The sequence below is a fragment of the Macrobrachium rosenbergii genome, chromosome 21, assembly GCF_040412425.1.
Source record: "Macrobrachium rosenbergii isolate ZJJX-2024 chromosome 21, ASM4041242v1, whole genome shotgun sequence".
NCBI lineage: Eukaryota > Metazoa > Arthropoda > Malacostraca > Decapoda > Palaemonidae > Macrobrachium > Macrobrachium rosenbergii.
The window spans coordinates 25222547-25236618 of NC_089761.1; positions in this window are offsets into that span (position 1 = coordinate 25222547).

Genomic DNA, 14072 nt, shown 5'->3' on the forward strand with positions numbered 1-14072 from the left:
GTAACCAACTTAAATTAAATCGTATTTACCATGACAACATCATAATGATGTGAAACTCATGGAATCTGCATGATTGCATCATGCAAAGACGCCTTAAATCGTTATGCCCACATCATGCAAATGTGAGATCTTGTCAAATTTACATGATCACGTCACACATTGAAGTGAAGCTTCATTAAATCGCCATGACTAAATTTGCAGTACTTTTAAATTGACGCAATTGATCTGCGCATTGCAAGGAGTAATTTTTTAATAAAAATACGAGGGACTAGAGCATTTCACACCTTTTACAGAGAACATTAAGAAGAGAGAGAGAGAGAGAGAGAGAGAGAGAGAGAGAGAGAGACATTAAGAGAGAGAGAGTGGCAATGCAGAGATACTCCGGGATGCAACAGAACCTTGGGTGAAGGCGACAGCTGCTGTGTCCTGATGATGTTTGTCGTTTCCTTGTACTGACTTGCAATGTTTTGACTTTGGATGTTATTTGTAGTTCAATTTATACCCTCTAAAGAGAAGCCTAATAGTGTTCTGTTCATGCATGCGCGTGCGTATCAATGGCCCCCGTTGACTTATTTCATATGAATAGGGGTTTATCTTATGAGTATATATAATAATAATAATAATAATAATAATAATAATAATAATAATAACGAGAGAGAGAGAGAGAGAGAGAGAGAGAGAGAGAGAGAGGCCTAATAGTGTTCTGTTTACGCATGCGCGTCCGTATCAATGGCCCCTGTAGGCTTATTCCATATGAATAAGGGTTTATCTTCCGAATAATAATAATAATAATAATAATAATAATAATAATAATAATATGTGTATGTGTGAGAGAGAGAGAGAGAGAGAGAGAGCAGCTAGTAGTGTTCTGTTCACGCATGCGCATGAATATCAACGGCCGGTTCAAGCGTATTCAATATGAATAGGGCTTATCCTTTGAATAATAATAATAATAATAATAATAATAATAATAATAATAATAATAATAATAATAATAATAATACGCGTGTGTGTGAGAGAGAGAGAGAGAGAGAGAGAGAAAGAGGAGGGAGGGAGGAAAAACGTGATATACGGTGCAGGATGGGGGTGTGGGCGGGGAGGGGGGGGGGCGGTGTATGAAGGGAGTGTAATTCGTCGTCACCGGACCCATGCGACAGATCAAAGCTTCCGCCACCTGTTATTGACTTCAGCGGCTCTCTCTCCGTCACCTTCATCCTCGGCAGGAGGCTGCAAGCACATCAAAAGGCAGAACATCACTTGCTGTCATCCAATCACGCCCCTAATGAATGTGGCCCTCCCCTCCCCCTACCCTCCACCGCCCCCTGCCCCTTTCACTCCAAATGCAATCCCCTGAACGAGCGAGGGGCAAAGGGATGGGAGGGGTAAGGAATCCAAAGCATAATAAACAGGCCACCCTTGGTTGTCACTAAGCTAAATGAACGAACTCCCGCCCTCTCTCTCTCTCTCTCTCTCTCTCTCTCTCTCTCTCTCTTTGAAAATTATCTTTATATAGTTTGACGTAGGTTTTCATTATCTTTCATTTTTCTGATTTTCTTATAATTCTCTCTCTTCTTCTTCTTCTTCTTCTTACTTTCTCATCTTCCTTCTCATCTCTCTTTTTCTCTTCTATGTTCAGTCATCCACGCACTAACATGCTTTATACCCTTTACCTCATGTTTAAACCTCTCTCTCTCTCCCCCTTTGAAAATTATCTTTATAAAGTATGACATAGGTTTCCATTATCTTTCAATTTTCTGATTTTCGTATAATTCTCTCTCTCTCTCTCTCTCTCTCTCTCTCTCTCTCTCTCTCTTCGTCTTCTTCTTACTTTCTCATCTTCCTTCTCATCTCTCTTTTTCTCTTCTATGCTCAGTCATCCACGCACTAACATGCCTGATACCCTTGAACTCATGTTTAAACCTCTCTCTCTCTCTCTCTCTGGTCCTTCAAGTGAATATTTTTTTAATGACAAAAATGTCCCATGAGAACCAATTCGTTTTTTTTTTTTGCAGTAAACAGAACTCAGTACACAAAACCGAGAAATGAATTGTGTTGTAAACATCAATTGATTGATCGATTCCCTCGACTGATGTCACAACAAAAATCATCGAAGCAGCCTCGGAAATAAAACACATCATAAAGATTTTGTCAAATATATAAAATAAAGACTTCATTCGGCTGACGATAATTACGTAAGGTCGACTTGATACCAAATTGTGAAATTCAATACGTGTCACTGAAGTCTTTGTAAAGACCTTTTGGACTTACCAAGATGAATGGCTGTTTTGTTCTATATATAATTTTTGTAAAGTTGAACTGCGTGTCACTTTGAATTGAAGACAATCGAAACAATACTCCAGATTTATCGAAGAAAATATATAAAGACAATCGTGATGTAACAAAACACGAATGAAAAGTCTATCTCCGTCTGCTTATAAAACCAAGTAAATATCAGGTTTTGACAGATATGCTCGCTGGTATATTCCTTCCTGGAGACAACGAAATCATCCTTCAGCAAATCCTAATGTCTGTTTGGTAAAATCCTTCCTGGAAACTACGAAACCATCCTTCATCAAGTCCTAATGTCTGTCTGGTACAATTCTCCGTGAATACAACGAAATCATCCTTCAACAAATCCTACTTCTGTCTGGTACAATCCTTCCTGGAGACAACGAAAGACATCCTTCAACAAATCCTGTCCGTCCGTTTGGTACAATCCTTCCTGGAGACAACGAAAGACATCCTTCAACAAATCCTGTCCATCCGTCTGGTACAATCCTTCCTGGAGACAACGAAAGACATCCTTCAACAAATCCTAATGTCTGCCTGGTACAATCCTTCCTGGAGACAACGAAAGACATTCTTCAACAAATCCTAATGTCTCGAAAGACATCCTTCAACAAATCCTAATGCCTGTCTGGTACAATCCTTCCTGGAGACAACGAAAGCCACCCTTCAACAAATCCTAATGTCTGTCTGGTACAATCCTTCCTGGAGACAACGAAAGACATCCTACAACAAATCCTAATGCCTGTCCTAGCACTTACACGCCACCAACCCAACTCTTTATAGGATTAACCTGACAGTGAAATCAAGTCTCCGCAAGGATTTCCTTCTCAGTGGCTGGGAAATCTTCCTGCAAGTCACTGAGGAGTCTATGACATCGTTTGGGAAGTCTTGTGACATCGTTCTCCCATGTGATAGCAGACTCGATGACATGTGGAGTCATCTATCCCGCCGCTACTAAGACACCAGGTCCTGTTGCAGGTCCTAATGGACAGATGATGTCATTCGGGTCAATTAGGCAGCCGGGAGATCTCGTCGGTGTTTGATTTCTCTCGTCGAGCATTTTATACAGAATTTTTATGAGAGAAATTCTCATAAATTCCATTTATTGAACTGTATGATATATATATATATATATATATATATATATATATATATATATATATATATATATATATATATATATATATATTAGATTATTATATATATACACACACACATACACACACACACACACACACACATATATATATATATATATATATATATATATATATATATATATATATATATATATATATATATATATATAATATTAAAGCGTGTGCAATTATCGATTTCTAAAGATTAAAAAAAATTGTTTTTAACTCCTCAAGTATTAAGAATGACCTTTAATGTTGTATTTAACGGATCTCGTGTCTTGCAGAGTTAAGAAGGAAAATGTGCCTTTCTGTGAATTTAGAATACTATTTAGCCATTCAGCTCAGCGCCGAATATACCATGGGCAGTCTATACATTAAAGGAACTGCATACAGAAAAAACTTATCCATGCAAAGCTATAAAAAACATCCCGTTTTAATAGCCCCCCTAAAAAAACCATATATTTGGCATTCATGTTAACAACACGTTTGACTCTTTATAGAAAAATATAAGGCGAGATTCTAAGCGCATAATAATAAAAGCAAAATGCAATCGGAGACTGATTACATGGTAGGGAAAAGTGCTTTAAATATCAGTTTACCATAGAATGTAACACTGGAGCTACTCAAGAAAGTATCAACCAAATGCAGAGACAAAAAGCTCTCAGCAGCAGTATGCAAATGAATGTTTTTAAGCTTCATTTGAAACTGTGGAGCCTCGGCCATATTGAATAGAAGAAAGCAGAAAATTAAACGTTCGTCATTATAAAAAACAACAAAGTCTACAGGACATAGTACCCTTCGTTGGCTGAGTCGGTTGAGCTTCAGACTGTCACTCGATGGGCCAGAGTGCAATTCCACCGACCGGCTGATGAAGAGTTAGAGGAATTTATTTCTGGTGATAGAAATTCATTTCTCGCTATAATGTGGTTCGGATTCACAATAAGCTGTAGGTCCCGTTGCTAAGTAACCAGTTGGTTTCTTAGCACGTAAAATAAGTCTAATCCTTCAGACGCCCTAGGAGAGCTGTCAATCAGCTCAGTGGTCTGGTAAAACTAAGGTATACTTAACTTTTCTTACAGAACATAGTAATCCAAATCTAATCGGTAAATAAATCGAGATATTTCATATAATAAGAACAAGGTAGATATTTTGCGTTCCATGACTAAATCATGGAAGCGCCCTGTAACCAGTGAGGGGAAAACAGTCCTAGCAGCCAACTGTAGCAAATAATATTATTAAAATATAATATAATGTGTCCAGTATGAGGGGAAACTTTTAGCGTTCTTTAACCACAAAAATTGGGAAAATGTCTAACATAATAATGACAGCAGCCAGGATGACCCTCAACACGCTCTAGGACAATGGAGTGCAAATCCTACACATCCAATTGGAGAGAAAAGGACTTTTAAAGACTCGAATAATGAAAACAGGTAAAACTGTAATGTCTGTGAAAGAAAATGCTAAGGACCCTTTTCATATTCAGTCACAAAGGCAGGAACAAAAGCCCCCCCTCATACGAACACCAAAAGTAAGGGAGCGGTTTTGCATGTTTGAGGAGGTAAATAAATAGATAAATAAATAAATAAACAAATAAATTAATAAATAAATAAATATACAACTAAATAAATAAATAAATAAATAAGTGAATGAATAAATAAGTGAATAAATAGGTGAATGAATACATAAATGAATAACTATATTTATTAATAATTAATAAATTATATGTGCTGTATAATTATGTTTTTCTGCGTGCCGGAACGATAGTCTACGGGTAATGAATTTTGCATACGATCATGAATGAATAAATAAATAAACAGACACAATGAGCTTCGCATCTACACTTGCCGTCGTCCAGCCTGGGACCAACATCTCGCACCCCTGGCCTCTATGTAAGAATGATGGTCCCTAGGGTTCGGATTTGCTGTCTCGAGGGTCGGGACTTGATGTCTCGACCCTCTTTTGCATCACCGTTATTTTCAGTGTGTAGGCATGCTAATGAGTGAATAAATAAGAAAAGAGAAGGGCCACCCTTCACTTTGTTTTAAATAACAAGGGAAAGGTCTTCAGAGAAACAATAATTACCAGTTAATCAAAGTAGATCGAATGCTATGAGTAAGAAAAGCCCCTTTATTCCATATTGATTAATGAGACAAAACAAATCATTATTTGGAAGTACGGTTTACTATTGTTAAACTCTCTAATTGAGCATACAACGGCAATATCCAGGAATATCTTTAAATTTTAATATTTTTTTGGTAGAACAAAACAAATTACAGCCCGCAAAAAGCAACACATAATAAAACTGTACAGTTTGTTTTTTGGAACTGACGGTAAATACCGGCAGCTGATATCACTGAAGCTAATCATGATTGGCGGAAACTCTTGGTCGGCCCCTACCATTGGTTACAGCGATATCAACTGTGGATGTTTACTGTCAGCTCCGGAAAACACACAGCTCATTACAGCGTTTGAAAATTATAGGGCAAATTGTGAAACACTGTAGATATTCACAACTTCTATTAAACTAAGGAAAAGTGCAAAATAATATAGCTCCTATTCTGAAAATGAATGTCTTTTAATAATTCTGAAGGCGGTAATTGTCTTGAAATATCGAATTAAATTTCATAATTCCAAAGGTAGTAATCTTCTGTCTTGAAATAACTAATCAAAGTTCATCACTGATATCAAATTGAGAGAATAATATGTCACACAAGACTAATAAAAACGAACTGAAAGCTTCTGAACCGGGTCTGTGATAAACATGACTATGCGCAATCCTGTAAATATTTTGCGCAATCCTAGAAATATCCGACTGAACGCGCCGCCAAGCTAATGAAATCGTCGGACTTTGAAATTTAGTCTGCATTCTCACAAGCACACATGTGCCAACATTTTATAGCCTTATAAAAGTAGTTCTGGCGAGTCTTTGACATCGATAGAACGCGTTAATTAAGGTTTCCGCTGGCCGCCGGAAAAGCATAAACAGCGGAACGTGTTATGATTTCAAAGTGTTTGGCCACCGGGGCACAAAATGTCATCGAGAACAAGGCTGGTTCCAGCATACACATGAAAACAGGGCTTTTGACATTTCGGTATTCGGTGAGGGCTAGTTTTAGGATGACGCACGCGAAAGCAACGCCTGGTTTTTTTTTTATTTTTTTTTAGTTTTTGTGACATCTCCTAAACCTGTTCATCTACATATTATTTTGTTATCTTTATTGATCATCTTCTCCTCCGTGTTTAATTTAATTTAATTTGCATAGCAATAACATTTTCAGTTTGTTTCTGATGACAATTTGTTAATTCTGAGTAAATAATAATAATAATAATAATAATAATAATAATAATAATAATAATAATAATAATAATACTTTGTCCCGGGCGATATCCACTTCAATAAAATAAATAAAAAAGGCCGGTATATTGGGAACTGATAACATTCCTTAAGAAATAAAATTGCAGAGGTCTCATCAAAATCTGGGAAACCGTAGGTGAGTCATTTCATCCATTCATGAGTCTCCTATTGCCCGTCCTCCTCTCTCCAACGAAGGTGAGTCATTGCACCCCTTTCAGAGTCTCCCATTGCCCTTCTTCCTCTCCCCAGCGAAGGTGAGTCTTTTCAACCTTTCCTGAGTCTCCTCTAACCCTTCCTCCTCTCCCCAACGAAGGTGAGTCATTTCAACCTTTCCTGAGTCTCCTCTTGCCCTTCCTCCTTTCCCCAGCGAGGGTGAGTCATTGCACCCCATCCTAAATCTCTGAGTCACCTCTTGCCCTTCCTCTCTCTCCAATGAAGGTGAGTCATTGCACCCCATCCTAAATCTCTGAGTCACCTCTTGCCCTTCCCCTCTCTCCAATGAAGGTGAGTCATTGCACCCCATCCTAAATCTCTGAGCCACCTCTTGCCCTTTCCCTCTCTCCAATGAAGGTGAGTCATTGCACCCAATCCTGAGTCTCCTCTAACCCTTCCTCCTCTCCCCAGCGAAGGTGAGTCTTTTCAACATTGCCTGAGTCTCCTCTTGCCCTCCCTCCTCTCTCCAACGATGGTGAGTCTCTTCAGGTGAGTCACTTCACCCCTTTCTGAGTCTCCTCTAACCACTCCTCCTCTCCCCAACGAAGGGAAGCGGCCACCTCCACATAACCTCACGTTCCCCCCTGCACCGGTACAGCGACGTATAACGCCCTCTTCCTCCTCCTCCAGCGTCTTGGAAGGGCCTCTGTGTGGATAAGATTACCCCCGGCCTCAGTTGCCACAATGAATCGGTGTCAATGCGACTAAGCGTGATAGGTCGGTCGTTTAGGTTCCTGGTCTATACACCCGTTGGGAGCTATCCGAACCCGCTTGGAAGGGGGGCGGGGTAGCTCTTCTTCTTCTTCTTCTTCTTCTTCTTCTTCTTCTTCTTCTCTGGCTCTCTTTTCTCTCTCCTCTTCTTCTCTGGTTCGCTTTTCTCTCTCTTCTTCTTCCCCTAAAGGAAGTCTTGTCTTTCTTCTCTACCTCTCTTTTCTCTCTCTTTTTCTTCTCCTACATGAATTCATGCCTCTCTCTCTCTCTCTCTCTCTCTCTCTCTCTCTCTCTCTCTCTTCTACTTCTTCAGGAGGCCTTGCCTTTCTTCTCTGGCCCTGTGTTCTCTCTCTGTCTCTCTCTTTCTTCTTCTGCAGGAATTCTTGCCTTTCATCTCTCTCTCTCTCTCTCTCTCCTCTTCTTCTTCTTCTTCTTCTTCTTATTGTAGAGGTCTTACCTCTCTTCTTTGGTCCTGTGTTCTCTCTCTCTCTCTCTCTCTCTCCCCCTCTTCTTCTTCTTCTTCTTCTTCTACAGGAATTCTTGCCGTTCACCTCTCTCTCTCTCTCTCTTCTTCTTCTTCTTCTTCTTCTTCTTCTACAGGAATTCTTGCCGTTCACCCCCTCTCTCTCTCTCTCTCTCTCTCTCTCTCTCTCTCTCTCTCCTCCTCCTCCTCTTCTTCTTCTCCTTCTTCTACAGGAGGTATTACCTTTCTTCGCTATATCTATGTTCTCTCTCTCTCTTTTCTTGTTCTTCTTCTTTTTCTTTAGAGGTCTTCCCTTTCTCCCCTGGCTCTCTTTTCTCTCTCTCTTCGTCTTCTTCTTCTTGTTAAAGAGATCTTGCATTTCTCTCTCTCTCTCTCCCTCTCTCTCTCTCTCTCCAGTAGGTTTTGCTTTCCTTCTCTGTTTCTCTCTCTGCTCTTTGTCCTCTTTATTTTCTCCTCCGTCGAGCGGAATTAAGATTCAGGAGCCGATGGCCACTAAGAGACGGCTCCTCGGACGGGAGGAGAGGAACGAATACTTATGGCCGATGAGTTTCCTTACCTTTGCTTACGTGGTCTCTTTTTTTTGTCGTCACTAGCGGGTGCGAGCGGGATTTGCATTAAGGGGGATAGGGGTGGGGCGGGGGTCTTAAGGGGATTGCTGAAGTGTATGGCTGTAATTACGTTGTCACCTCTACAGCAAAATAAAAAAATTAATCCCTCTCTCGGTAAGGGTTGGTGATTTTCCACCCTAGGATTTTTTTTTTCGTAATAAAATCCTGCTCGAGTTGTTTTACAGGATATAATGTTACAGATGCAATAGTGTTGATGAATTGTATGTCATAGTGATAGGATATAGTTTATGCGGCTGTAGTAATGTAATAAGGTTATTATTAATACCTATAATCGTATTCTTTTCATCCAAGTATGCTGCGGCTGCGCATCTAGGAATAATACAATGATGATTTATTAATTTAGCTTTCCTTGCTAATTTCATCTCTCATTTTTTTATACGCATGTAGAATTCTATATACTTTTAAGAATAAAGGAATACAAGAACATGTACATGTAGGATCAAACCCATTACAATGCCCTAAAATGGAGGACTGCAGTATCAGCAAAATTACAGAACTGAGAAAAATGGTAGATACTCCCTTGCCTTACTACTGATTTTGCAGATACTGTAAACGGGACTCCCTAAATCCTCGTGGAAAGCATTGAAGAATCATTCTGAAACTGCAGTAACTTGTGTATTAATGTTTCACGAGCCCAGTAGGTGACATATTTCAATTTTGAAATTAAAATTTTGCAGATACTGCAGTTTTCCATTTTAGGGCAACATACTCATCTATCTAGGTCATATATCAGTGTCTATCCTATATACTGATGTAAGGATGAACCACATGTGCAGATAGCTTCCACAAAATCAGTAGCTTCATGCACGTAAACAGGTCAGTACGATCAACAGCAACAGCTGCGACAGCAAGTGGTACTAGAGGACTATTACCTTGGTAAGTGCCGCCTCTTCGAAGGCAGGTGAACTTTCAATTGATGGTTGTGAATCCTTTGGTAGAGGAAATGGTAAATAATAACGAATATCTCTCTGAAACCAGTCAGTTCATACTTCTGCAAGAAACCAGAATTTAAATACTGTAGCACTGTCACCATTCCGCAAGGTGCGAAAGTCACCTAATGGCTCCATTACCTCTCCTGTTGTTGCATACATACATGCATACATTCATACATATATACATGCATGCATATAAACAAGGCAAGAAAGCGATACATATCTTCACTTTTGAATTACTAACTTGTAGCTTTTGTCTCTCTCTCTCTCTCTCTCTCTCTCTCTCTCTCTCTCTCTATGGTATGCATATGTATAAATATATATATATATATATATATATATATATATATATATATGTATATATGTATACTGTAAAATATAAAATATATTATGTATATATATATATATATATATATATATATATATATATAATAATATATATATATATATATATATATATATATATATGTATATATATAATATATATAAATATATATATAAACAAACTTTATTTATTTGACAAGTTATAATGCGGGTAAATAAATTGACCCAATAATTAGGCTTCCCCAATTACCGCTAATAAATAAACAGTCATTACTGCGCTTGTAAATACCTAATTAAATAAGGGTAAGTTTTTTATTTCTCTTTTTTTTTTTTTTTGTCAAACATAATTGGCTCGAATCACCGATGTCCTCCACCGATAGAAGCGACGTCGACAAATGTTGTTGTTCTCTATGGCATTCTCAATGTCTTATTTGTCTTACTGTCTTGAAGTTGTTCAGCCAAGGGGTACAGGATTTGTTCATCTGGGGGGAGGAGGTGGGGTTGTACAAGGTTTCTGGTTGGTTGTTCATTTCCATTATTCATTTAATTTTGTGGCCGTAAAGTATGACAGGCTTTGCATGCCAAATTGGACATTATGGGTGATTACAGTTGTTTGTTTCTGTTTTCAATGTGTATGTATGTATGTATGTATGTATAAATAAATATAATTATATATACATATATATATATATATATATATATATATATATATATATATATATACAGTATGTATATATAATATAATATAATATAATATATATATATATATATATATATATATATATATATTAATATATATATTAACTGACAAGAAAAATGGAATAAATTACCTGGTCAAATAATAAATAAATTAACCAATAAAACGATTAATGAAATGAAAACTGACAGTGAATTAACTCATTATCATGTAACAGAATGAAGTGATTAAGTCAAGAAAATGTATATATATATATATATATATATATATATATATATATATATATATATATATATATATATATATATATATACTATCTGTGTGTGTGTGTGCGTTTTGTATGTAACATGTAATTAATTTCAACTATCACAACAGCTAACCCTCAAAACCCAGCACAACATATTTCGTGCTTGCTTGCAGTGCTTTTCTGACACGGGAGCCAAAAGCACAGCAGGTGTAAGATTCATAATAACTCGCAATTTGCGCCATTGTATAATTTCCTGTTTCCTTAAAGAGTGGTCTAACATAAAATAAAAACAAGAAAATGTTTTAAAAAATAACCTAAGTGGTTTTCAGAAACTAATTTCCTCATTTATAACCCGAGGCTAATGCACGGTGATTCATTATTTTTATTTTTTACTTCTTTAAATTTTTCTTATTTTCTCTATTTGTGTGGTGCCTTTTGTTTTATCTTATGCGTTGTGCAATTAGATTATTATTATTATTATTATTATTATTATTATTATTATTATTATTATTATTATTATTATTATTATTTTTATTGTGTGTTGAAGTAGAGAAAAAGACCAGTCATCTTATGCGTTGTGTAATTAGATTATTATTATTATTATTATTATTATTATTATTATTATTATTATTATTATTATTATTATTATCATTATTATTATTATTATTATTATTATTATTATTATTATTATTATTATTATTATATTATTATTAAAAAAAGCTTTTCGCGCAAAGTACACACAACATAAATAAATAAAAGTAAATAAATAAAAATTTATCAAGTAATTAATCAGTGAATTTACTAATTAACTGATTAATCAGTGAGTAAAAACAGTCACAGGATTATTTATTCATTCGCAAAAAAATTGATAAAAATAAATCGACTAAATTAACTGGTTGATAAATTAAATAAACAAATTAACTATTAAACTGATTAATAGACAAATGAAAACTGACAGTGAATTAATTTATTATTAATTAGGAAGAAATGAATGAATGAATAATTAAACAGAATACAATTAAAAAAGAAAACAACGCCCCTTCCTCAATGGAAGAAACACTTCAGACCAAATGTCAGGTGCAAGCAAATAAGCACACAAGCAAGGAAACACGTAAGCAAGAAAGTAAGCAAACACTTACGCAAGCAAGCAAACACAATCAAGCCAACAAGCAACCAAATGAGCAAGACAGTAAGCAAACAAGCAAGCAAGCAGGCAATGAGACAAATAAGCAAGCAATCAAGGAAACATATAAGCATGAAGCAAGGAAACAAACAAATAAGCAAGGACATGACGAACCTGAGCGCTCAAGAGGGATGCCAGACTCGCACCAAATGTCAGCCGCCTGTGTCATGCAAGCAGGCAAGCAAGTGTGAAAGTAAGCAAGATAGTAAGCAAGCAAGCGAGCCCGTCTTTTCAACGTCCATCAAAATGCGGAGCTGAGTAATTTTGCTTGTACCTCCGTCATGCAAGCAACTAAGCAAACATGGAAGCAAGTAAGAGGGCAAGCAAGCAAGTAAGCCGCCACTTGAAAGTCCATCGGAATGCAAAGCTGAGGCATTCCGCTCTAGCCTGCGTCATGCAAGCAAGCAAATAAGTAAGCAAGCATGCAAGCAGACAAGCAAGCAAGCAAGCAACCAACCAACCAAATCGTCTTTTCAGCGTCCATCAGAATGCAAAGCTGAAGCATTTCGCTTGAGCTGGCGTCATGCAAGGCAGTATGCAAGCAAGCAAGCAAGAATGTAAGTAAGAAGGCAAACAAGCAAGCCGCCACTTGAAAGTCCATCGGAATGCAAAGCTGAGGCATTCCGCTCGAGCCTGCGTCATGCTAGCAAGCAAGCATGCAAGCAATAAAGTGAGCAAGCAAGCAAGCATCCAATCCGTCTTTTCAACACCCATCAGAATGCAAAGCTGAAGCATTTGCTCGAGCCGGCGTCATGCAAGGAAGTATGCAAGTAAGCAAGCAAGCAAGTAAGAAAGCAAGCAAGTACGAAGGCAAACAAGAAAGTAAGCTAGAAAGCAAGCAAGCAAGCAAGCCGCCACTTGAAAGCTCATGGGAATGCAAAGCTGAGGCATTCTGCTCGAGCCTCTTCATGCTAGCAAGCAAGTAAGCAAGCAAGCATTAAAGTAAGCAATCAAGCAACCAAACCGTCTTTTCAACGTCCATCAGAACGCAAAGCTGAAGCATTTTGCTCGAGCCGGCGTCATGCAAGGAAGTATGCAAGCAAGCAAGTAAGAAAGCAAGCAAGTAAGAAAGTAAGCAAGCAATTAAGAAGGCAAGCAGGCAAGCCGCCACTTGAAAGAAGTCAATCAGATTTAAAGCTGAAAGACATGAGCTCCATGCATGCAAGCAAGCAAGCAAGCATGCAAGCATTAAAATGAGCAAGCAAGCAAGCAAACTGTCTTTTCAACGTCCATCAGAATGCAAAGCTGAGGCATTCCGCTCGAGCCTCTTCATACCAGGCAAAAAGCAAGCCAAGCATGGCCCCGTGGTGGAGTAGAGGAGAGCAAGAGAGAGAGAGAGAGAGAGGCAGGCGTTGGGTGTTTGAGAGGAGGTAATTGGTGAGTTAATGATAAGTGGTTGAAATGTGTGCGTTAATCTGACGTTCCCGGCCATCATGCATGACATTCGGACGGGCTAATTACAGATAGGAAACTTTGTCGGCGTAATTAGAGCTTAGTTCGTAATTTACGGCCGAGCCAGTGACTACCTCATATGACCCGGTCATGATTATGATTTTTTTTTTATTTTTTTATTTTTTTGGGGTGGTTAAGAGGACGCACGGACGGAGGTAATTGCCGCATGAATGACGCGTCATTAGATGTAATACACGTGACACTGATGTCGAGAAAGGAAGAAAAAAATTTATTTACACTGTTTGAAGTCATAAGCGAACATTTGTCTCTCGTGACGTTGATTGCAAGTTCATAGGTCACTCGGGGTGACATTAAAAATTGAAAATTAGAACTTACGTTTTTTTAAGCGTTCATTTTCAGATCTTTTTTTTATGCTAATGACTGTTTGAGTGTCTGCTCTGATGAAAGAGTGGGATC